The 26,792-nt window shown below is 46.1% G+C and overlaps 1 pseudogene across 1 annotated transcript in view; it reads left to right on the forward strand.

Annotated features, from left to right (window-relative positions):
• Positions 1-26,792, forward strand: part of LOC306927573 (contactin-associated protein-like 4) — a 233,051-nt pseudogene that overhangs the window by 120,036 nt on the left and 86,223 nt on the right. The window contains exons 9-12 of the transcript in view: positions 1,046-1,313; positions 1,589-1,744; positions 3,334-3,508; positions 16,948-17,054. The product of the transcript in view is annotated as a contactin-associated protein-like 4 (transcript). The remainder of the gene's footprint in view (positions 1-1,045; positions 1,314-1,588; positions 1,745-3,333; positions 3,509-16,947; positions 17,055-26,792) is intronic.

Consider the following 26,792-nt stretch of genomic DNA (forward strand, 5'->3'; position numbering starts at 1 on the left):
TGTCGACAAAAATGTATTTGGGCAGGCCTCGATGGGCAGGCCTCGATGGCGTCGTAATAGCAGATTTTACACTTGTTGCATGCTGAAAGTAGCCGATCTACAAGCGAACAACGCGTCGCAGCGCGATGCGTTGTGAGCTTGTAGACAAAAAAGCACAAGTATGTTTTGACTATTTTATGAGCTGTTAAGTTCAGTTATCTCTCTTGTCGCCTACTCTTTTTAATTTATATATGGATGATCTGTCGAAACAGTTGGATGCTTGTAACACTGGTTGTATGCTGGGTAATGATCTTGTCAATCATTTGATGTATGCAGATGATTTAGTCATACTGAGCCCAAGTAGCGCTGGACTACAGCAGCTGCTCGACATTATGTACTGAGTATGGCATTGAAAATGATATCAAATATAATGCCAGTAAGAGTGTTTATTTGTAGAACAAAAGAGGACAAAAGTCAAACATTTCCTGATTTTAAACTATCTTTTAACACTCTCAGTGTAGTAAAGTCAAATATCTTGGACATTTTATTACAGAACAGTTGACAGATGATGATGATGATATACACATCGTAGGATGTATGCACAGGCGAACACCCTCGCACGCAAGTTCAGTATGTGTTCAGAAGCAGTTAAGACTACTCTATTTAGAGCTTACTGTACACCACTCTACAGTCTACACTGCCCACACTGCTACAAAAACGTATAAGTATTCAGAAACTTCAAGTAGCATATAATGATGCCTAGAGAGTTTTACTCAAAAAGCCTAGATGGTGCAGTGCAAGTGAAATGTTTGTGGCTGCAAGAGTCAATACTTTTCAAGCTGTTCTCCGGAACTTAATGCATAGATTCATGTGTCGCTTGGATGAGTCTGTGAATAGCATCATCGTCAGTATAAATAACCCTGTCAAAAGTTGCACTAGATACTCCTCTAGCCTTAGATAACATTGGCTTAAAAGCCTTTATTTATAACTGTCACAGATGCCTGTCTAACATGTACATTTGGTCTCTCTCTCTCTCTCTCTCTCTCTCTCTCTCTCTCTCTCTCAGGGTCACGTGACCTTCTCGTGCGCCAAGCCAGTCTCCGTCGCCGTGACGTTCGTCGGCTCCCGGAGCTTCCTGCGGTTGCCGGGGGCGACGGGAGGAGGAGCGTCGAGCGTGGGACTGCAGTTCCGCACGTGGAACAAGGCGGGGCTACTCCTGACCTTTGACCTGCCCCTTCCCCAGCAGGGGGGCGTGGCCTGGCTGTACCTGAGCGAGGCCAAGCTCCGCCTGCAGATCCACAAGGCTGGCAGGGCCCTGCTGGAGCTCAGTGCAGGTGAGACTCACATTGTCCATTATGGCCCGCCTCTACCCCATTAAAGGAGAATTCCATGCTAGAAGGCTTTCTTACCTTTATTTGTAGTTGTTACGTCCCCACCAAAGAGGTCCAGGTGTTATTTTGTGCAAAAAGTGCATTTTTGGCTATTTCCCCTACCATAAGCCCTCAATGTTTTTTTTTTGCGTGCGTGCGTGCGTGCGTGCGTGCGTGCGTGCGTGCGTGCGTGCGTGCGTGCGTGCGTGCGTGCGTGCGTGCGTGCGTGCGCGTGTCAGGGTCAGACCTGAACGATGGCCAGTGGCATTCTGTGGAGCTGACGTCCAGACCTGGTCATGTGACCATCACCGTGGACGGAGAGGAAGGAGGCGGAGCCACTGCTCACGCCAGCCCTTCGTTTCCCGTCGCCACAGGAAGTGACCTCTTCTTTGGTGGTAAGTGAGAATTACAATTGAAACAGCCATTATTAGTGCACGTCCACTCATAGACAAAGGCTAGATGGCTCAAGGCGGAGTCGTTGACGTAGTTCACCCGGCGGCCATCTTGCTTTGGGACTACAGTACAGTATGTTCAATGGCAGCTCAAACAAAAACAGTCATAACTCGCTCAAGTCTTGACGGATTTACAGGGGTTGGTTTATTACAAACGTTGTCAATGTGGCTATGATATGGGATATTATCTGCTTCATTTAGTTTTTTATATGAACGTCGTATAAAAGCATATAAGTTTGCGGACGTCTCTGACATTTATAACAAACCAAGTTCATGATCCGGTCGGGAGCGGATGGTAACTTAATTCATGTTGTATAGTCAATGATTTGTAGTCATCAGGCATGAAACCACAACCGGAATTATACCCAAAATAATTCCCCGCAATCGTAATGTTAGGGCCTACCCATGGAAACTCTTGATGTGGCGTAGTTTAATTGATTTTTAAAATTAAAAATAAATAAATGTGAAATAAAATGTGCTTCCCAGAGACGTCTGTAATCATCTGTACTCTGTATACCATATATGTCAAACTCAAGGCCCGGGGGCCAAATCAGGCCCGTGGATGAATTATCTTTGGCCCGCGGGATGATATTTAATTAGTATTAGAACTGGCCCTCTGGTATATTGCACAGACCACCATAATACTACAAGTCCGACATTTCACTGCGAGTGCATTGGCACATATCACATACTATGAAATCAGTGCTTGGTGAGGATCATAGAACAGGAAACTGAGCTTAATAATAATGCATTTTCAGTTTTAAATGCATTTAATTTTTTGCTGTTTGCCTGGGACGTCCTCATGACCGCGGTGCCCGTGTGTTGAAACACAGTTCGGCCCTCGACCTCGACCGATTTCTTTATTTTGGCCCACTGTGTATTTGACATCCCTGCTGTATACCTTTTGTATGGGACATTTATTTTGGGTAGACCCTAAAATTATTCCTGAAAAGATTGAGGACCACTGCTTAACAGTGTTGTTTTCGTCGACTAAAACTAAGACGAAAAATGTTCGTCGACTACCTTTTTTCACACTGACGGAAACTAAATGGAAACTAAATAAAAACTAAGCTATGATGACTAAATGTATTGACAATTTCGTCAACAAATAAAAACTAGACTAAAATGTCAGAAAGGGACTAATGGACAAGAGATCCAGTATAAGTCATTTTACACTTGGTTGCATGCTGAAAATAGCAGATCTACAAGCTCACAACGCGTCGCAGCACGACGCGGTGTGAGCTTGTAGATCGGCTATTTTCAGCAAGTGTAATAACAGTCATTACGACAGCATCAAGGCCCGGCAAAATACATTTGGTTCGACAAAATCAACTGTAGATTTAGTCGACTAAAATCGTATGACATTTAGTCGACTAAAACTAGACTAAACACTAAAACATTCCAGGTGACTAAAATGTGACTAAAACTAAATAAACTATATTGAAGAGACTAATGACTAAAACTAAAATCAAAATGTGTTGCCAAAAACAACACTTCTGAGCTGAAGGTCAGTGTTTGGTCGTGTTCTGCAGGCTGTCCCGGAGGCGAGGCGGGCGGTCAGGAGTGCAGGAACCCCTTCAACGGCTTCCAGGGCTGCATGCGTCTGCTGACCGTGGGCGGCCGGCCCGTGGACCTGACCATGGTGCAGCAGAGGCTGCTGGGTAACTACAGCCACCTGCAAGTGGACATGTGTGGCATCATCGACAGGTCAGTCCACTATTAGTTTACACACATAATAAAAAGCCGGGGCGGTGGCACAGTCGGTATAGCGCTGTCGCCTCACTGCTAGAAGGTCCTGGGTTCGATTCCCACAGTAGGTATAGCGCTGACGCCTCACTGCTAGAAGGTCCTGGGTTCGATTCCCACAGTCGGTATAGCGCTGACGCCTCACTGCTAGAAGGTCCTGGGTTCGATTCCCACAGTCGGTATAGCGCTGACGCCTCACTGCTAGAAGGTCCTGGGTTCGATTCCCACAGTCGGTATAGCGCTGACGCCTCACTGCTAGAAGGTCCTGGGTTCGATTCCCACAGTAGGTATAGCGCTGACGCCTCACTGCTAGAAGGTCCTGGTTTCGATTCCCACAGTCGGTATAGCGCTGACGCCTCACTGCTAGAAGGTCCTGGGTTCGATTCCCACAGTCGATATAGCGCTGACGCCTCACTGCTAGAAGGTCCTGGGTTCGATTCCCACAGTAGGTATAGCGCTGACGCCTCACTGCTAGAAGGTCCTGGGTTCGATTCCCACAGTAGGTATAGCGCTGACGCCTCACTGCTAGAAGGTCCTGGGTTCGATTCCCACAGTAGGTATAGCACTGACGCCTCACTGCTAGAAGGTCCTGGGTTCGATTCCCACAGTAGGTATAGCACTGACGCCTCACTGCTAGAAGGTCCTGGGTTCGATTCCCGCTGGGGACGCTGTGGGCGCTGCAGGGGGCATGCTCTCTCCTCCGCGTCATCAGTGCCCATACCCGAGACGGGGTTGGCAAAAGGGGATTTCTGTGTGGAATTTGTAAATTCTCCCCGTGTCCCCCTAGGGTAGGTAGTACCCTCACAAAATACATGCAGTAGTCCTGGTCTCTAAACTGCCTCCCCCTGGCCAACCGGGGTAACTCCCCCCAGTGTGAAGAAAAGCGGCCTGTACTCCTCATGCATTGAAGGAAGCATGAGGTCAGTCAGTTGCTCTCCCCAGGTTGGCAGAGGGAGTGTAGAGCCCAGGATTGCATTGTATAATTGACTGTGAAAAAATGGGTTACAAAACCGTGGGATAAAATTGTAAGAATAAAATCAAATGAAAATAAAATAAATATCACAGCGACGGCTCCTGGAACTTGTGACTGGGGTTGACGATCGGGGGCTGGCTGTTTAGAGCAGGGGGAGGGGCTCATCCTTTTGGTTTACACTGAAGTCAATAAATTGCCCTGGAGCCGCCCGTCCCTGACAGAACAGCCATTCTCTCCATTTCTGTCCGTCCGGGGGGAGGAGGGCAGAACACACTCCATGGAGCAGAGCTGTTCTGTGAATCTCAGCGACTCCCATTGAAAATGAATTGCGAGCTGCTCTGCCCCCCCCCACCCCCCTCTCTCTCTCTCTCTCTCAGAGAGAGAGAGAGAGAGAGAGAGAGGGCACATCAAGCAATAACAAGGTCTAGTCCATGGAACCCCTGGGTCTGCAGCTGGCTGTAATCACGATCCATGGACGCCTGCTGAAACCAGGAAAGGACTGAAAACTCCTGGGGCATTACTTAATTAACACCGTCCTATCAAATGGTAACGGCCAGCGCTCAGGACGGAGGTTAATAAAAGGACAGATTTATTGATATCAAAACAGATCGCATCGCCCAACAGGCTGGGGGCGCCTGTTGCGCAACATTTGATATAATTTCCGGTTGGGACGTCATAGAAAATGTCCCCCCCCCCCATTTTAGCGGATCAGATCGAAAATCTTAAAACGTGAATAACTCTTGATCTAAATCAATCCGTCCTATTCTAAGCAAAGATTATGTTTTTGACGGCCCATCGCAGTCCCGTCGCTAGTCGCGTTGGAATTAATCATACCTCCCGTTGTTGTCGATCGCCTCGGGGGTGTTTTGGCTACATCTAGCTACTTCAGCTACATCTGGGATAGAATCTGGGATACAAGCTCATAGCGCGCCACCGAGTGGCGCGCTACGAGCTTGTAGGTCTGCTATTTTTGAAAAATCGTGAAAATGTGGCACAACTCTTTGAATATATATTCTTTCAGAGCGAACGTTTTTAACTCAAATATTTGCTTCTGAGAGGTTCCTCCTCAACAACATATTTTCAGATGGGGGTTGGTGGCCAATTACATATCATTTTTGGGGTCCTTGACATGAAATATTGAACACCACTGATACATAAACATGAGGTATTTCAGAAAACTGTCGTCAGGCCTAAATGGGTTAATGGAGAAAGGATGTACCCAGCTTACTGTCCGGCAATGAAAGGATGTACCCAGCTTACTGTCCGGCAATGCTTCCAGTTAAAAAGATCTCCTAAAGGATGTACCCAGCTTACTGTCCGGCAATGCTTCCAGTTAAAAAGATCTCCTAAAGGATGTACCCAGCTTACTGTCCGGCAATGCTTCCAGTTAAAAAGATCTCCTAAAGGATGTACCCAGCTTACTGTCCGGCAATGCTTCCAGTTAAAAAGATCTCCTAAAGGATGTACCCAGCTTACTGTCCGGCAATGCTTCCAGTTAAAAAGATCTCCTAAAGGATGTACCCAGCTTACTGTCCGGCAATGCTTCCAGTTAAAAAGATCTCCTAAAGGATGTACCCAGCTTACTGTCCGGCAATGCTTCCAGTTAAAAAGATCACCTAAAGGATGTACCCAGCTTACTGTCCGGCAATGCTTCCAGTTAAAAAGATCACCTAAAGGATGTACCCATCTTACTGTCCGGCAATGCTTCCAGTTAAAAAGATCACCTAAACCAATGCTTCCAGTTAAAAAGATCACCTAAACCAATGCTTCCAGTTAAAAAGATCACCTAAACCAATGCTTCCAGTTAAAAAGATCACCTAAAGCAGTGGGTCCCGGCCGGGACCACCAGCGGTTCCAGGTGGTCCCCAGCTAAATGATGGAGAGTTGGAAACCAAATGGACCCTCTATAGATCTTTAACTGTCCGTGGCTCAAATCAAATGACTAATAATGAATGTGCCTTGATATGAAAAGGTTTGCAAACCGCTGCCCTAAAGAATAACTCTATAGAGTGTCGCAGTCCCGCCCCCTTTCAGTCCCGCCCCCTTTCATGACGACGCTAGAACCAGAAGTGACTTTTCAAAAAGTATTTATTTAAAGACGATTACGCCGCGGACAAAGCCAACTCGAGTTGTGACACATCATGACAATAAACACAATGTTTTTCGCTGATCAAATGATTTGTAAGAAGAAAAACAAAACAAAAAGTGTTCTAGTATCCTGCCATGTTTTTATTCTTACAAATTATTTGATCAGCGAAAAACATTGTGTTTATTGTCACGATGTGTCACAACTCGAGTTGGCTTTGTCCGTGGCGTAATCATCTTTAAATAAATACTTTTTGAAATATTTGATCGGCCCAAAACATTGTGTTTACTGTCATTTGTCGTCACAACTCCAGTTGGCTTTGTCCGCGGTGTAAACTTTATATTTTGTATATATAAATACTTTTTGAAAAGTCTATGAGGAAAATGAACGGGGAATTCACTTCTGGTCCTCGGGAGGGGGCGGGACAGCGATGCCGTATCTATGTGAGCGGACATAAGACTCCTTCCAAAACAAGAGTACACCTTACGTCGTTACTCTTCTACCTTGGGGCGACTGTGGCTCAGGAGGTAGAGCAGGTCGTCCAATGATCCATGGGTCGGCGGTTCGAATCCCGGCTACTCCTGTCTACATGTCGAAGTGTCCTTGGGCAAGACACTGAACCCCAAATTGCTCCCGATGTGCTGGTTGGTACCTTGCATGGCTTCCGCCGCAATCGGTGTATGAATGTGTGTGTGAATGTAATGCACAATCTATGTAAAGCGCCTTGGATAAAGGCGCTATATAAATGCACCATTTACCATTTACCATTTTACCTTTTGCGAACACCGGAGGAGATAATGGGATGACGAGGACTGCAGAGTTGGGTTGTTGTAGTTTTTATGTGGAATAATATTCACAAGCAACAAGATACAGTATCAATGTAATTGTTAGTGTAGACCCTTAGAACTCCAGCCCCTGAATAGATCGCTATAGCCAGCTTCAAACAAAATGCTAATTCAGGCTGATATGGAAGGCCTGATATGGAAGGCCATCTCTGTCCATGCAATGCGTTACGTTAATGCTATAAGAACATACAAAACAATAGGAATAGGAATCTTCTGCTATCTCACAATTCAATTTGATTCCGATTCTTGGGGTCACGATTCCCACAAAAAATGTATTATTAAAAAAAGGGAAAAAATAGTTTAATCTAAATTATTTCAGTCTTATTGTTTTCATCTGGATAAAAGACGGTTTTTACTATTTTGAAAAACATTTTTGAATAGTTTTTTTTTATAGGTTTTTAGGGTTTAGCATGGACGGAATTAGAGCCCTATGAGCCATATCTTGTTATATCCTGCCTAATCCCTAAACTTCTTTGGTATTTTTGACAATTGTCAAAAATTGCGGGAAACCCTTTTGGTGTTTAACATTATGTTATACTTTAGCTATTGAAAAATAGCAGATCTACAAGCTCATAGCGCGGCACCGAGTGCCGCGCTACGAGCTTGTAGGTCTGCTATTTTTTTTTTAATTGTGAAAATGTGGCACAAATCTTTGAATATATATTCTTTCAGAGCCAACGTTTTTAATTCAAATCTTTACTTCTGGAGGGTCCCTGGAACAACATATTTTCAGATGGGGGTCGGCGGCCAATTACATATAATCTTGGGGGTCCTTGACATGAAATTGTTTGAGAACAACTGACAGAAACATGGGGTTTTTCAGGAAACTGTCACGATTGTAGAATCGTTCCCAGGTCAAAATGGGTTAAAAATATTTCAAATAGCCGAACTACAAGCTCATAACGTGTCGATGTAGACTATAGACTACATCAAAGTTGCTCCCGGAATCAACACTGGCGTTGTGGTAATAACCTATTATTTGTGGTAATAACCTATTATTTGTGGTAATAACCTATTATTTGGCAGTATAGTATAACAGCTGCGCCGCTTTTTCCGTCGAGGAGGAAAAGAAGTCACAAGTTCTCTCTGAGCATCCCTTGATTGTTTTCTTGTCAGGGTTCTATATTTAGGACAGACTCTCTTTCACGATGCGGGGGGGAAATTGGATTCTTGACAACGTCATTTTGAGGAGTATACTGTACTATACTGTACGAGAAGTGTCAGAGATTATATCACCTGACAGGACAGGTTGTGCGTGCGGAAACACACGCACGCACGCACGCACGCACGCACGCGTGGTTGTCCATCGTGTCCGATAATGACCATCTTCTCCTATGTGTGAGTCTTCTGGTGGCTGTGTAGTCCGATCCTGGCTCCACAGTCAAGGTTGCAGACCTGGCATTTAAAAGCGGTACTGGGGGGAACAGGGGTGGCTTTGCGGGCATGATGCCTCTTTGCACGCACACACACACACACACACACACACACACACCCACACACCTACGCACGCATGCACAGTTGCACACGCACGCACGCACGTGTGGTATTTATACATTTCAGAGTTATTGCTCGTCTGAGAGCGGAGCTGTAAAATAACCACTGTGAGAAACGCTGTCGTGTGACTGTCCTACTATACGTTTCTTGCACCCGCCTTCTAATGAGAGCGCAAAATCTCTCTTGGACGAGCCACCCATCGACTTCTCTAATATACGGCAACCTTCCCCGTGTTTCTTCACTATAGTCCAGAAGAACACAGTTTGCCGGCCATACTGCTATACAGAGCTGACAATGAGGTTATATCTTCCCTTCTTCTCTGGAATCCTGCCTCAAAGCAGACCAGAGGTAGAAAACTGTCGTTCCCTGATGTCATCGCTATAGGGACACAAGCATCAGGAAGCAGGAACTGGGCATTGTGAAATCCATGATCTCGACCGCGGTCGAAAAATGATGACCAGGAGGGTTGACTGGACGTCAACCCTCCTGGTCTCAGTTTCATGTGTTGGTTCAATTTGTCTGGCCTTCCTGCATGGAAACTCTCTCTCAGATCCTTTCGGATCGTCTGCCAACGAGGCAGAAACCTCACATCTCCATATTTCAACCTTTGTGGTTTGAGTGCAGTGCAGTGCAGTGGTTCCCCAACTTTTTGTGGTTTGATCAGTGCAGTGCAGTGGTTCCCCAACTTTTTGTGGTTTGATCAGTGCAGTGCAGTGGTTCCCCAACTTTTTCATGTCCCAAATTGACACCAATTTGACCGCGGACCCCCATTTGAAGAGATATGCCAGGGACCCCCATAAGTGAAGACTTTTACGGCTCTAGCAGTGATTCTCAATCCGTTTAACTTTAAGGACAAGGACCCAAAGTCCCCACGAGGTCACGTGCAGGCATCCGCCTGGGTGACGGCAGACTGCTGGGCGAGTGCTGGCGCTTTGGCATGGGGGTCAGATCAACATATGGAATGGAATTCTGTTCTGGCCATATATGGAGCGTGTCTTGAGTGTACAGGGTTTGGTGAGGTCTGGCCATATATGGAGCGTGTCTTGAGTGTACAGGGTTTGGTGAGGTCTGGCCATATATGGAGCGTGTCTTGAGTGTACAGGGTTTGGTGAGGTCTGGCCATATATGGAGCGTGTCTTGAGTGTACAGGGTTTGGTGAGGTCTGGCCATATATGGAGCGTGTCTTGAGTGTACAGAGTACAGAGTTTGATGAGGTCAGATCAACATATGGAATCAATGTCAGAAGAGGTCAGCTCCAAATATGGAGATCTACGGGTGGCAGCGGGGGCAGTGTCTTGAGTGTACAGGGTTTGATGAGGGCCCAATAATAAGAAAGGTACAGTTTTGGACTTACAAGCGACCAAACTTTTTTCTTTTCTCCCTCCACACCTTCTGTTGCATCTCTGCTTTGTTCCCAGCTGCTTTGATCAGCACTTGCAGGAAGACATTACCGTTAATGACACCATGCCCCTTAAAGGGATAGTTCAGATTTTTTTAACTTAAGTTGTATGCAATACTTGCCATTAATATAGTGGTTGCAACTGTATTAATTGATTGCCTGAGTCCCATGGTGGGAGTTCTGCTCTTGTTTTGGTCAATATTAAGTAGTTCCGGTCATTTTGTGGGGGGCCACGCAGTAAAAGTAAATGAATCCACAAAACGAACGTAATTTGTATTGTTGACCTATTTCTAAAATATTAGCGCGACTTTCGTTCAACTTTGACCCCTCTATCACATGGAACTATTTTTTGGGCGTAGTGATATGGACACAAAAAACATAGTTCTGTGTGATAGAGGGGTAAAAAAAGAACGGAAGTTGCACTAATATTTTAGAAATAGGTCAACAATACAAATGACGTTAGTTTTGTGGATTCATTTACTTTTACTGCGTGGCCCCCAGTGCCCCCCACAAAATGACCGGAACTACTTGATATTTCACCAAAACCAGAGCAGAACTCCCACCAAAGGACTCGGGCAATCAATTAATACAGTTGCAACCACTATATTATGGCAAGTACAACTTAAGTTAAAAAAATCTGAACTATCCCTTTAACACCCCGAACGCCCGGGGTGATTTAATCCATTAAATCATGGCGCCCAGCGATTTATAGCAGCGGAGCACATTTAGAGACGGACCGGATGTTATCCCGGATGTGGCTGAAGTAGCCAAAACACTCTCGAGGCGATCGACAAAAACAGGAGGTATGATTAATTCTAACGCGACTGGCGACGGGACCGCGGTGGGCCGTCTAACACATAATCTTTTCTTAGAATTGAACAGAATGATTTACATCAATTATTTTTTAAGATTTTCAATCTTGTCAGCTAAAATGGGGGGGGGGGACATTTTCGATGACGTCCCACTGGAAAAATAACATAGAGTGTTGCGCAACAGACGCTCCCAGCCTGTGGAGTGATGCGATCGGTTTTGATATCAATAATCTCCGTCCTTTTGATCAATCTCCGTCTTGAGCGCTGGGCGTTACTAATTGATAGGGCGGAGAACTCCGTCCTGTGTGCTCAGGCTGTTAACGGAGCATTTCATCCACCGTCAACCTTAATATCTTCATAATTAATAATTGGTCCTCCTCTCTCACGGGCATCATCATTAGATGCCACTATCTCTGTCTGAATTTTCATTTCGTTTCACTTTATTATTCAGACTGAAAGCCCTCCCCACGGCAGAAGTTTATGGGATGGGTGTCGTCAAAGCGGCAGTCTTCGGTGATTGGTTCATAACAACCAATCAGAATAGTAGGAAAGCAGATCACGTTGTTGTCAATCATGAGGCTATGGCTAACCCGTTTGCTAACCAAACGAACACAGCCAACGAGCGCTACTAGTATGTAAACAAAAGCGGTAAAATATGTCAGATGATGATGTTTATAAAACCTCTCGTTTCTGGTGCCAGGCTAGCTGTGGACATCATTAGTGAGCTCAAATGATGCGTACAGTATGTAGATGCGTTTTAAAACGGTTACGATAATCGATGGTTATCAACATTATGGTCGTGGCGTGGGATGTGATGTCCATCCATCCATCCATCCATCCATCTTCAACCGCTTATCTGTAGTCGGGTCGCGGGGGCAACAGCTCCACCAGAGTGCTCCAGACTTCCCTTTCCAGAGCAACATTAGTGACTTCCTCCTGGGGGATTCCGAGACGTTCCAAGGCCAGTGAGTCGATGTGTTTCCTCCAACTGCGCCTTGGTCTGCCCCAGGGTCTCCTCCCCGGGGATGTGATGTGAGCAACGGAAATGTCCAGCAAACCCTTTAACCATTCCGATTCCTTATCGGGTTACCCATTTATTTAACGATTCCTGTATTTCTGATAAACACAAATTCAATCACACATACAGTATACCCCACATACCCCCTTTCCACCAAAATAACCTTTGTTCTAGAACTGGTTCGGTTTTAGATTATTGGAACCGTCTTGGTGCTTTCACGGAAATCCAGCGGCCATTTTTTGGGGTTCCAGTTCCGGGATTATATTCTTTAATCCATGTTTTGATCGGATCGCATCGGTACAATTTGGTAGCTGCCTCTCATTAACATAACAGTCAAAGTGCAGGGACAGTGGCCATTTTGAAGATGTGCGCGCATCCACTTGCACTCTATGTGCTGCTTTCATTGGCCTGTATCTCCAAATCGGCGCAATGAATGTCGTGTCTGGTGAAAACAAGGTTTTTCAACGGCCGACAGCAGGCGCTGTGATACTCCCGGTCGGGTGTTTTTCACCACCGACCGAGAGAACCACAACCGGTCAAGACACCACACACAGCATTTTGTCATTGTAACATCCGGTTATGGATATTTGGCTCTTCAAAATAAGGGTTGCGTGCGATAAAACCTTGGCAATGTGCGATAGATAGATTAATGAATCCTGGCGGTCAAACGGTTAGGATTCTGAACCAGTTCATTGTCAGTGGAAACACTCTGAACTGGTTCAATATCAGGCAGGGAAAACAGAACACTCCATTCGACTGGTATCATACCATCTTATGGGCCCAGTATGGTCGTTATCATACCATCGTATGGGCCCAGTATGGCCATACTGGCATACTCACTGTTTCAGTATGTCATTATCAGCGATTGTCATTATCACTGATGTCCTGACGGAGGCGTGCCGTGTCCGGTGGCCTTGAGCTACGTGAGGCACCGCGGAGCGAGGCGCTAGCCGAGCGAGTCGCCGTGCCGAGCGTTGCGAAGGCCACCAGACCCGACTCAGCGCCGTCCGAGTTATGTCCCGATAGGCAGAGAATAGTATATATTAGTAGCCCCTAGTTTCCATGCGCCGACAATAGTTGGAAATGACACGTCCACCAGGGGGAAACCTTGACCAGGCTATGGTGAGTATGCCAGTATGGCCATACTGGCCCCATACGATGGTATGATAACGGGACATACTGGGCCCATAAGATGGTATGATAACGGTCGAATCGGCTGAACAGAACCGAACCGGTTCAACCCGGGTGGAAAAGGGGCCAGAACAGAACCGAACCGGTTCAACCCGGGTGGAAAAGGGGCCTGAACCGAACCCGTTCAACCCGGGTGGAAAAGGGGCCAGAACAGAACCGAACCGGTTCAACCCGGGTGGAAAAGGGGCCTGAACCGAACCGAACCGGTTCAACCCGGGTGGAAAAGGGGCCTGAATCGAACCAAACCCGTTCAACCCGGGTGGAAAACAGAACCGAACCAGTTCAACCCGGGTGGAAAAGGGGCCTGAACAGAACCGAACTGGTTCAACCCGGGTGGAAAACAGAACCGAACCGGTTCAACCCGGGTGGAAAACAGAACCGAACCGGTTCAACCCGGGTGGAAAAGGGGCCTGAACAGAACCGAACTGGTTCAACCCGGGTGGAAAACAGAACCGAACCGGTTCAACCCGGTGGAAAAGGGGCCTGAACAGAACCGAACCGGTTCAACCCGGGTGAAAAAGGGGCCTGAACCGAACCCGTTCAACCCGGTGGAAAAGGGGCCTGAACCGAACCGAACCGGTTCAACCCGGTGGAAAAGGGGCCTGAACAGAACCGAACTGGTTCAACCCGGGTGGAAAAGGGTCCAAAATGCGGTTCCAAATGTGATGGAACAGATTCTGGTTCCTCAATGTTGGATCCAGAGAGAGAGAGAGAGAGAGAGGGAGGCGAAGGTAGAGGGATTACTGTGTCACACTCTAATAGGAAGACAAGTCACACACACACACACACACACACACACACACACACACACACACACACACACACACACACACACACACACTTGCGTGCACACACACACACATGACAGTGAGCAATTCAGTGTATTATTTGCTCCAGTGGTTTCAATCATTTGCCTCACGCTCGTGTGCGTTGATCAAAAATAATGACACACCGTCTGATCACTATCGGGAACAACACGCCAAACAACAACTCCAATCCTGTCCTCCACACCGGAGAGCAGGTACTGTTGTAATACTGTATGAGTTTACAAAGTATTGAGGCCGGGTTCAATAAGTGGTTAAATGTCTGAACACATGAATCCCATATGAAGTGGGGGTTCATCCAGTGGTGGAAAGTAACTAAGTACTTTTACTTAAGTACTGTACTTAAGTACAATTTTGAGTTATATGTACTTGAGTATTTCCAGTACTCTACTCCACCACATCTCAGAGCCAAAATTTGTACTTTTACTCCACTACAATAATTTGAAAACTTCAGTTACTAGTTACTTTGGTGATTTTAATTTTGATTAGAAAACATACATTAACCACTTCAACCCTATACATTTCGGCCATTTGAAAATAGCAGATCTACAAGCTCACAATGTGTCGCGTTGCGACGCATTTCTTCTTGCCCTAGAAGTTCGAACCAAAGTGGACGTGTCACTATTAAGGTTGTAAGATGTGCATGTGTTATAATAACCCAGCATAAAACATAAAGAACGGAACCAGGTCTAGAACCAAAAGTTCTGTTGGTGGAAAAGGAACCTCTTCTGGTGGAAAAGGAAGCTCTTCTGGTGGAAAGGGAACCAGTTCTGGTGCAAAGGGAACCTCTTCTGGTGGAAAAGGAACCAGTTCTAGAACCAACGTTCTTCTGGTGGAAAGGGAACCAGTTCTGGTGCAAAGGGAACCTCTTCTGGTGGAAAAGGAACCAGTTCTGGTGCAAAAGGAACCAGTTCTGGTGGAAAAGGAACCAGTTCTAGAACCAACGTTCTTCTGGTGGAAAGGGAACCAGTTCTGGTGCAAAGGGAACCTCTTCTGGTGGAAAAGGAACCAGTTCTGGTGCAAAGGGAACCTCGTCTGGTGGAAAAGGGGCCAGGTCTAGAACCAACGTTATGTGTAAAAGGGGCCATAGAGAAATGCATTGAAGACACAGCTAGACAGACAGGTTGAGCAACAATAATGCAAACAGAAAGACCGACCGTTAGTTCAGTATCAACCCTGTTAGCCTCGTTATGTGAAGCATTCTGCTCAGTATCAACCCTGTTAGCCTCGTTATGTGAAGCATTCTGCTCAGTATCAACCCTGTTAGCCTCGTTATGTGAAGCATTCTGCTCAGTATCAACCCTGTTAGCCTCGTTATGTGAAGCATTCTGCTCAGTATCAACCCTGTTAGCCTCGTTATGTGAAGCATTCTGCTCAGTATCAACCCTGTTAGCCTCGTTATGTGAAGCATTCTGCTCAGTATCAACCCTGTTAGCCTCGTTATGTGAAGCATTCTGCTCAGTATCAACCCTGTTAGCCTCGTTATGTGAAGCATTCTGCTGCAAAACCCTGCTGTCAGCAAACACTACACTACGCATTGTCCGACATGCAGGCACGCACGTACATGCACGCACACACACACACACACACACACACACGCACACACAACATACTGCAGGAATACTGCTAGTGAGGTCACGGTGACTTTGAAGTGAGTGGTATTTATTTTATAATTTTTTCAAGTCAAAGGAATGGAGAGGTAAGATGTTTGGTTTAGTCATCTATCATCGTGTGTGTGTGTGTGTGTGTGTGTGTGTGTGTGTGTGTGTGTGTGTGTGTGTGTGTGTGTGTGTGTGTGTGTACTGCACTGCGTGTGTGTGTGTGTGTACTGCGTGCGTGCGTGCACTGCATGTGTGTGTACTGCGTGTGTGTGTGTGTATTGCGTGCGTGCACTGCGTGTGTGTGTGTGAGTGTGTACTGCGTGCGTGCACTGCGTGTGTGTGTACTGCGTGTGTGTGTGTGTGTGTGTGTGTACTGCGTGCGTGCACTGCGTGTGCGCACTGCATGTGTGTGTACTGCGTGTTTGTGTGTGTACTGCGTGCGTGCACTGCGTGTGTGTGTACTGCGTGTGTGTGTGTGTGTACTGCGTGCGTGTGTGTGCACTGCGTGCGTGCACTGCGTGTGTGTGTGTACTGCGTGGTGTGCGTGTGTCAACCTCCTGCAGATGCCAAGCTGTCCTAGAACAGAACAGGTGTATATCAGACTGCAGATAAAAATATACACCCTGTCTGTCTGTCTGTCTGTCTGTCTGTCTGTCTGTCTGAACAGTCATTTTCTCGTGTGTGTCTGGGGGAGGTGTAGTCACCGTCTCACAGGCTACCTGTTTGGTCTAATGGAATCTAATGGAACTTCAACTTTTTGAACAATGGTCAAAAAGAGGCCAGTTGGTTTAGTCCCCGGACCCTCCCCTTCATTTCCACTGCAGAATTGATGTGAAGATCGAGTACAGTGTTTGTGTTATGTAAACGGGAGATACTGTATAACATTTCAATGTTTACATGTCTTTCTTTGTATTATGTCTATTTATTTTTGTACTGCTATTGTTTGTTCAAGTCGAAGCCTGCACAGGTGAAATACTGTAGGACAAGATTATGTTTGTTGTTTTTTTATTCTCAAAACCACACGCTTACACAAGCTGTACGCAAATTAATCTGTGATCTAACCGCCGTGTCAGTGGTGGGTGTGCACTGTGCAGGATTCCCAGAGTCACACGTCATTCACCTTTCTTGACGTCTGCATTGTTTCTGTGTCGTTCCAGGTGCTCTCCGAGTCGCTGTGAACACGGAGGCCGCTGTACTCAGTCCTGGAGAACCTTCCACTGTAACTGTTCCGACAGCGGCTACACCGGCGCCACCTGCCACCGCTGTAAGTTCACCGCCATGTACTCACAACACCTGCCACCGCTGTAAGTTCACCGCCATGTACTCACAACACCTGCCACCGCTGTAAGTTCACCACCGTGTACTCACAACACCTGCCACCGCTGTAAGTTCACCACCGTGTACTCACAACACCTGCCACCGCTGTAAGTTCACCACCGTGTACTCACAACACCTGCCACCGCTGTAAGTTCACCACCGTGTACTCACAACACCACACCTGCCACTGCTGTAAGTTCACCACCGTGTACTCACAACACCTGCCACCGCTGTAAGTTCACCACCATGTACTCACAACACCTGCCACCGCTGTAAGTTCACCACCATGTACTCACAACACCTGCCACCGCTGTAAGTTCACCATCATGTACTCACAACACCTGCCACCGCTGTACGTTCACCACCATGTACTCACAACACCTGCCACCGCTGTAAGTTCACCACCATGTACTCACAACACCTGCCACCGCTGTAAGTTCACCACCATGTACTCACAACACCTGCCACCGCTGTAAGTTCACCACCGTGTACTCACAACACCTGCCACCGCTGTAAGTTCACCACCATGTACTCACAACACCTGCCACCGCTGTAAGTTCACCACCGTGTACTCACAACACCTGCCACCGCTGTAAGTTCACCACCATGTACTCACAACACCTGCCACCGCTGTAAGTTCACCACCATGTACTCACAACACCTGCCACCGCTGTAAGTTCACCACCATGTACTCACAACACCTGCCACCGCTGTAAGTTCACCACCGTGTACTCACAACACCTGCCACCGCTGTAAGTTCACCACCATGTACTCACAACACCTGCCACCGCTGTAAGTTCACCGTCATGTACTCACAACACCTGCCACCGCTGCAAGTTCACCACCATGTACTCACAACACCTGCCACCACTGTAAGTTCACCACCATGTACTCACAACACCTGCCACCGCTGTAAGTTCACCACCATGTACTCACAACACCTGCCACCGCTGTAAGTTCACCACCGTGTACTCACAACACCTGCCACCGCTGTAAGTTCACCACCATGTACTCACAACACCTGCCACCGCTGTAAGTTCACCACCATGTACTCACAACACCTGCCACCGCTGTAAGTTCACCACCATGTACTCACAACACCTGCCACCGCTGTAAGTTCACCACCATGTACTCACAACACCTGCCACCGCTGTAAGTTCACCACCATGTACTCACAACACCACACCTGCCACCGCTGTAAGTTCACCACCATGTACTCACAACACCTGCCACCGCTGTAAGTTCACCGTCATGTACTCACAACACCTGCCACCGCTGTAAGTTCACCACCATGTACTCACAACACCTGCCACCGCTGTAAGTTCACCGTCATGTACTCACAACACCTGCCACCGCTGCAAGTTCACCACCATGTACTCACAACACCTGCCACCACTGTAAGTTCACCACCATGTACTCACAACACCTGCCACCGCTGTAAGTTCACCACCATGTACTCACAATAGGGCATTAAGCAACTAGTCGACTAGTTTACTAGTCGACTAGTAAATCCACTAGTCGACCTTGTTGGTACTAGTTGACTAGTTGATAAGAAAAACCATATTTTTTTTATTTTTAATTTTTTTCCCGATTTTGTAGGCCTCAAGATCAGGTAGATTATAGTTATAGTCACCATGTACACAGTTTTTCAATGTACAACACTCATTCTTGAGATGCGGGACAAAAGTGGAAAAAACATGTCCCACACATAAGAGCCTTATTTATGTTAAAAATAAATTAATTCATACAAATAAAAGCACTTGCAAAGTTAAATGTAATACAGTTGTGTATTATTATGCCATTCATTTCATTATATATTTTTTCATATGCCATCTAAATTAGTTTAAAAGCAGGCACTGTACCCAAAAAGGCCTGTATTTAGCCTGTCCCCAGCAAGTTGTCACAATTTCAAACTGCCAAAAAAGTGTCTAATACTGTCACAATCACATAAATATACATACTAAATGAAAGTAGATTGTCAACAACATAGCAAACAATATACACAGTTAATTTTAATTTATATTTTAAATTAAATATCTCATATCAAATGTGTGTCCCACGTCTCCGTCAACTCCGTCAGGTTTTTTGAAAGTCTTAAATTAATCAGAAAATATTGTCGACAGATTTAGCCTGAAGACTCCTTTTCCAAGTCCTGTTTATATTTGTTGCAACAGTGGAGCACCTGGTCTGACAAGCATTCAATTGTTTGATATTTTAAACAAACAATGTTGATATCAATGTGGTCACAGCTTTTACATGTCAACTCCGTCAGGACATTATTATGATCTTTGTTAAGAATTCCAAAATAATGTTTAGTATTTTAGTTTAGGGTTAGGTTTAGCTAACAACTGAAGAAAAACTAAATGGATAAATTGTACTACAGAGGGTTAAGATGAAAACAAATGCCATTTTGTCAACTCCGTCAGACGTCAACTCCATCAGGTTTTGTGTCTGACGGAGTTGACATGTATCTGACGGAGTTGACAAAAGTGTTCCCAAAACAATAAAATTATAGTTTTTGAATAATGGGAAGTATTCTAATTTGGCAGACAGTTGGAGCATGCCTTAAGGAACATTTTTGGCTATAGGGCCATCACAGATTTGTCTCGTGGTGACCATGGCAGCCATCTTCCAAAATGGCCGCCACTTGATGTTATTTTACAATAACTCAAGTTCTACACCACCTAGGATCTTGATTCTGGTGACTAATATTACATTTTCAAGGATGAGGGATACAGTGGTACAATTTAGATTTTCCCTATGACCATGGCAGCCATTTTTCAAAATGGCCGCCACCTGCTGTTATTTTACAATAACTCAAGTTTTAGACCACCTAGGATCTTGATTCTGGTGACTAATCATACATTTTAAAAGATGAGGAATACAGTGGTACTATTTAGATTGGTCCTGTGACCATGCCAGCCATTGTTTTTCAAAATGGCCACCAACCTGCTGTTATTTTACCAATAATTCAAGTTATAGACCACCTAGGATCTTGATTCTGGTGACTAATCAATGTAATCATACATTTTAAAAGATGAGGAATACAGTGGTACTATTTAGATTTGTCCTGTGACCATGGAAGCCATTGTTTTTCAAAATGGCCACCAACCTGCTGTTATTTTACCAATAACTCAAGTTTTAGACCACCAAGGATCTTGGATCTGGCGACTAATCATTACATTTTCAAGGATGAACTTTTTCTGGGAGGGGTCAGGGCTTATTTCAGGTGCAGGTTGAGTTGCTACTGACAGGACATTACAGTAGGTGGGCTTTATGGCCTTTGACTTGTCCCTTTCAGGCACAGACGCACAGTTTGACTTCACTGGCCACTGCAGGGAACTGTGGGGGAGAAACTTTGGTCTCTTGACACCCCGATTAGGTTCAGGGGTTTTTTGGTAGAGACTTGCCTTTCATGACATCGTTGCTGCAGCAGTTGATCTCCTTACTGCGAGCGGTGGCACACTCTGGGTCTCTTGGGCGTTGTATCTTGGTGGCCTCCTGCCAGTGTTTCTCCGTCCTCATGAGCTCTGTGTTCTGGGGCTCTTACATTGTCTTGGCTGGAGATTGCTTTCCTGCAGGGTCCAGCCCAGTCTTGTGCAGATGGCTGCTGGCCCACCTGGAGGCCCCAACCTCAATTGTTCGGTTGGTGTGATTAGGTGGGGTGGTCTTCCCCAATCAGGATGAGGGGTTTGACCCTTTCAAACCGTTGTAGCGGAAGTCTGGCCAAGTGTCTGTATTTAGTTGTGAGGCTAGATACAGGATACGATTGCTCACCCAGCCCCAGGTGACTTGAGGTGAAGGCTCCTTTGATTTGGTAACATTGCTTTGGTTGACATGCTGGGGACACAGAGAACGACACTGATGCCTTCAGTGTCTGCACATCCTGCCTGATAGTTCTGAAGGCAGATCTTCAGGTTTTCCGTTGAGGCAGAGTCTTTCGCTCACTGTTCACCTCAAGCAGGACTTCAAGGTGTTTGCCTTTGCACAGGCTATATGGCTAGGACTCGTGCTACAACCACTCCGAGAACTCCAACAGGGTGTTGGTTGCTCCTGGGCCGCAGAGCATTGTGCGGCGGAATTCAACTCTTATCTCTGGTGGCAGCTTGTTGAGGAGTCGTGCAACTTGTGAGCCGCATCTAAGTGCTGTGTCTCCCTCTGGGCCTAGGGTTGTTAGCATGCCTACCAGCGACTGTACTTGAAGCGCAAACTTCTCAAAGGCCACCCCATCGCCTCGACAGATGTTGGCTGCCTCCAAGACACTTGCTATTTTCCGTAACACTAATTCGTGGGGCTGTCCAAACTTGTTGTTTAGGTGTCACCCGGGTCTCTGTTGGTGAAGTCGGGTCTATAGGTGGTCTAGAACATTATTAGAACGTTATTTAGTATGGGGATATTAATAAAATCTGGTAATAAATTCCTTACCAAGAATTTTCTTCACCAATGTGTTTGGAAGGGGGTCTACTAACATATCCCACATTGCTTTATATTCAACCACCCTAGGGGAACTTTTGACAGCTGCTGAAAGTTGGGGTACCATCAACAACCAATATAAGGCAAAATGTTCATTATGCTTATAGCATGTGACATGTCAAACTAGGGGGTTTTCATGATTCTGAATGCATTCCAAGCATTAGCTATGCACGAAAAACACTCATTGGGCTGAAAACGGCCATAGCCGTCATCACAAATGTGATTAGGTCAGCACATTTGGGCACATTTGGGCAAGTGGATATGGCCGAATTTAGCCCAAGGAGTTTGACCCCTAGTTTGGCCATAGACCCCCTAGTTTGGCCATAGCCACTTGCCCAAATGTGCCCAAATGTGCTTACCTAGACACAGGGCACATCATTCGCCGGATGAGTGAACGCTGGCGCGTCTGGCTGCCGCTGCTCTCCGGTTGTTTTTAAAGTTTGTTTTGTGATTCCACGCATCGCCTACAGCAGACCTTATACTTATATGGAACTTGGTATTGCTGATCTCCACCATGGGCTCATCATAGAAACATACTGTATCACCAGTATTGTTTTCTCCGTTCAAGCTCGTAGCGTGCTGGGGTTCCTTACCTGGAATACCTGGTTACTGCTGCTGCTGCTCGGATCACCAGCCCGTGGAGACCATGGCGTGGATCTACAAGCTCGCTGTGAGCTGTGTGCTCGTGTGGACAGTCGTGTCCCTTTTAATCCATCCAGCGTCTACATTGATCCAGTACATGAGCGCGGAGCTCATCCAACTCCAGTTCCTCCGCCCCGCCGCTCCCCCGTCTGTACTGCACTTCTTCCCGGACATCTCTCGCCTTCCTCCCCGTCGGAGATACATCCACCGCGGTTCCGGACGGAGTTACAACATCGACGACTCCACTACCATTCAGTCGCTCTGGTCCTCCGGTCGCCGCCGTCCTCCACGAAACACCAACAGGAGGGTGGATCACAGAACGCTAGCCAGCCTAGCTAGGTCGGCTAACGTTAGCTTCTCCAACCAACACTCCGACGTCAACTTTGGACTCCTCAACACCCGCTCCCTCACCGACAAAGGACAACTACTCCAGGACCTCCTCGTCGATCACAAACTCGACTGTCTCTGTCTCTGTGAGACTTGGCAAACCCCGGATGATTATTCACAATTAAATGAATGTATTCCACCTGGCTTTGTTTACACCAGCAAGTCTCGTCTATCCGGAAGAGGAGGCGGTCTCGCGATTTTACATCGCGAGACTTGGAAAGTGTCTAACGTTACCATGCCAACAGTGCCACAATCTTTCGAGGCTGTGGCTCTCCAATTGAATGGACCCACTCCTACCATTCTAGTCAACATTTACCGCCCTCCCAAACCAAACAAGGATTTTATTACTGATTTCACTACATTTCTCACTCATATCTGCACACTTTCACCCAATATAATTTTGCTTGGTGACGCAAATATTCATTTGGACAATAACAATCTTGCTTTCACTAAGGACTTCATCTCATGCCTGGACAGTTTTGGTCTCAAACAATTTATCAATTTCCCCACACACTGTAAAGGGCATACATTGGACATAGTCTGCTGCTCTGGTATCACTCCTCTCAATTTCTCTGCTTCCGACCTCCCTTCCACTTTCACTGACCACAAACTCATTTCATTTAACCTCAGTCTCATCTTGTCCAAAACCAAACAATCTCGTACCATAACCCTCCGTAACATCAAAAACATAAACCCTGACGACTTCATAACAGGCATTGAAAATCTCCCCACCATCACCCCCTCATGCACCCCAGATCAGTTAGTCAATATTTACAATGATGGCCTCCAATCCCTGCTAAATACACTTGCCCCCCTCAAAACCCGGAACACCTCATTTCGCCACTCTGCCCCCTGGTTCTCCCCCCACCTGCGGCAGCTGAAGGCCAAAGGCCGTCAGCTTGAGCGACTGTACACCAAAACCGGCCTCACTGTACACAAACAAATGCACCATGCCCACATCCTCCAATATAAAAATGCCATCTCCTCAGCCAAAACCCAATATTTTGCAGACAAAATCTCTGCCGGTGCCGGGAACACCCGGGCTCTGTTTTCGGTGGTTAACAACTCCCTCCGCCCCCCTGACTCCCTCCCCCCACACTTCTACTCCACAGACCACTGCAACTCCATAATGTCATTCTTCAACGCCAAAATATCCACCATTCACCATCAACTAGCCCCCCTCACGTCCGGTTGTCCTCCTCCCTTTGTTCCTAATCCCCCAGTCTCTGCACCTCTCTCCAACTCCCCTCTCCCTCAGACCTATCCAAACTCATCCGGACTTCCAAACCTACGACCTGCCAACTTGACCCCCTGCCATCCCCCCTCGTTATAGCCTCCCTTCCCTCTCTACTCCCTCTGATAACAGCCATTATTCACGCCTCTCTCACATCTGGTTCCATCCCATCTCCACTGAAAACTGCCTCTGTTACGCCCTTATTAAAGAAACCTGGTTTAGACCCCAACAACTTCAGTAATCTCCGCCCCATCTCCAACTTACCATTTTTAGCAAAAATCCTGGAAAAGGTTGTTGCAACTCAGTTACAGGCCCACCTCTCCAACAACAACCTATTTGAACAGTTTCAGTCCGGTTTCCGCCCCCACCACAGTACAGAAACAGCCCTAATAAAAATCACCAATGACCTCCTGTTAGCAGCCGACTCTGGACAGTTATCAATTCTCATCCTTCTCGACATGACCGCAGCCTTTGACACCATCTCACATTCCATCCTCCTCGACCGTCTAGCCTCCATTGGCATATCCGACACACCCCTACACTGGTTCCACTCCTATCTCTCCGACCGTACTCAGTTTATTCAGCTAAAATCTTTCATATCCCACTCCTCTCCCCTCTCCTCTGGTGTTCCCCAGGGCTCTGTCCTTGGCCCCATATTATTCATAATATACCTCCTCCCACTTGGCGCAATATTCCGCAAACACAACATCAATTTCCACTGTTACGCGGACGACACCCAGCTCTATGTCTCCTCCACACCTACCTCCACCCTCCCACCACCCTCCCTCTGTGCCTGTCTTCACGAAATTAAAGACTGGTTCACCTCATCCCTCCTCAAACTAAATGGCAATAAAACCGAGTTAACCCTCATTGGCACCAAATCCTCACTCACCAAGCAGCCCAGTTTTACACTCACCATAGACAACTCCTCGGTTTCCCCTTCCCCCCAGGTCAAGAGTCTGGGTGTCGTCCTCGACAGCACCCTATCATTTCATACCCACATCAATAACACCATCCGGTCAGCCTACTTTCACCTTCGCAACATCAACCGCCTCCGCCCTTCACTCACCTCCAACAACACTGCCATCCTAGTCCATTCTCTGGTCGCCTCCCGCCTCGATTACTGTAACTCCCTTCTCTTCGGTCTCCCCCACAAACTCCTCCATAAAATCCAACTGGTCCAGAACGCTGCAGCCCGCATCATCACCAAAACCCCTGCCATCTCCCACATCACCCCCGTTCTGCACCAACTCCACTGGCTACCCATCAAATACCGCATAGACTTCAAGATCCTCCTCAACACATTCAATGCCATCCATAACCTCTCCCCCCCATACCTGTCTGATCTCATCCATATCAACACTCCCACCCGGGCACTCAGGTCTGCCTCCTCCACCAACCTCATTGTTCCCCCAGCTCGTTTGTTCACCATGGGGGGTAGAGCTTTCAGCCGCTCTGCCCCTCGCCTCTGGAACAGCCTTCCCCCTGACATTCGAAACATGGACTCACTCCCCACCTTCAAATCCCACCTCAAAACTCACCTATTCAGACAAGCCTATGCTCACCTTGAGTAAAGGTCTGCTGCAGGCCTTTGTGTTTATTTTAAACTTTATTATATTGTATTTCTTTTCTGTTTTGTTAGGCGACCTTGGGTGACCTGAAAGGCGCTATATAAATAAAATGTATTATTATTATTATTACCTCATCACATCTGTGATGATGGCTATGGCCGTTTTTAGCCCAAGGACTGTTTTTCGTGCAAAACTAATGCTTGGAATGGATTCAGAATCATGAAAAACCCCCTCGTTTGACATGCCACATGCTACTTAAAGCATAATGAAAATTAGAACATTTAGCCTTATATTGGTTGTTGATGGTACCCAACTTTCAGCAGCTGTCAAAAATCCCCCTAGGGTGGTTCAATAGAAACCAATGTGGGATATGTTAGTAGACACCTTTACAAACAAGAAAATTCTTGGTAAGAAATGTATTCCCAGATTTGACATTCTGATAATATTCCCTGACTAATTGGTAAAATAATAGCAGGTCCGCCATTTTTGAAAATGGCTGCCATTGTCACAGGATATATCTAAATAGTACTACTGTATTCCTCATCCTTGACAATGTAGTATTAGTCACCAGAATCAAGATCCTAGGTGGTGTAGAACTTGAGTTATTGGGAAATAACAGAAAGTTGGCGGCCATTTTGAAAAATGTTGTCGTATCTTTATGGATTCTCAGATTCCACAATGTCTACCATGGTCACAGGACAAATCTAAATAGTACCAATGTATCCCACATCCTTGAAAATGTATGATTAGTCAACAGAATCAAGATCCTAGGTGGTGTAGAACTTGAGTTATTGTAAAGTAACAGCAGGTGGCGGCCATTTTGAAAAATGGCTGCCATGGTCACAGGGCAAATCTAAATAGTACCACTGTATTCCTCATCCTTGAAAATGTGGGATTAGTTACCAGAATCAAGATCCTAGGTGGTCTAGAACCTAAATCAGTTCAACTTGTCAACTCCGTCAGATGTCCGTCAACTCCATCAGACGTTGGTCACATGATGTTTTTGTTAATTTCCAAAGAAATAGATGATTCAATGTCAAATATTGTGTGCTTATGTATTGAAACACCAACTGAAATACTACTTAATGATGCTTTTTATTTTTTTTAACATGGTTTTTATGTTATAATATTGAAAGTAAAGGTTGAAAATGAAGGATTTGAGAAATGGGATATTTCATAATAGTGTGATATTGGAATAAAACAATATTAAATTAATTGTATTACTTAACTTGACTACTAAAAGCCATTATAAGATAACTGAGGACTTTATAGTATTGTTGAAATTATCAAATTAAAATAAAAGGGATTTTAGTGTGTCTGACAGAGTTGACATAAATCAGTTATAAAGTGCATAAATGTCCCATTTTAGAAATAAATG

Source organism: Electrona antarctica, assembly GCF_951216825.1.
Source record: "Electrona antarctica genome assembly, chromosome: 1".
NCBI lineage: Eukaryota > Metazoa > Chordata > Actinopteri > Myctophiformes > Myctophidae > Electrona > Electrona antarctica.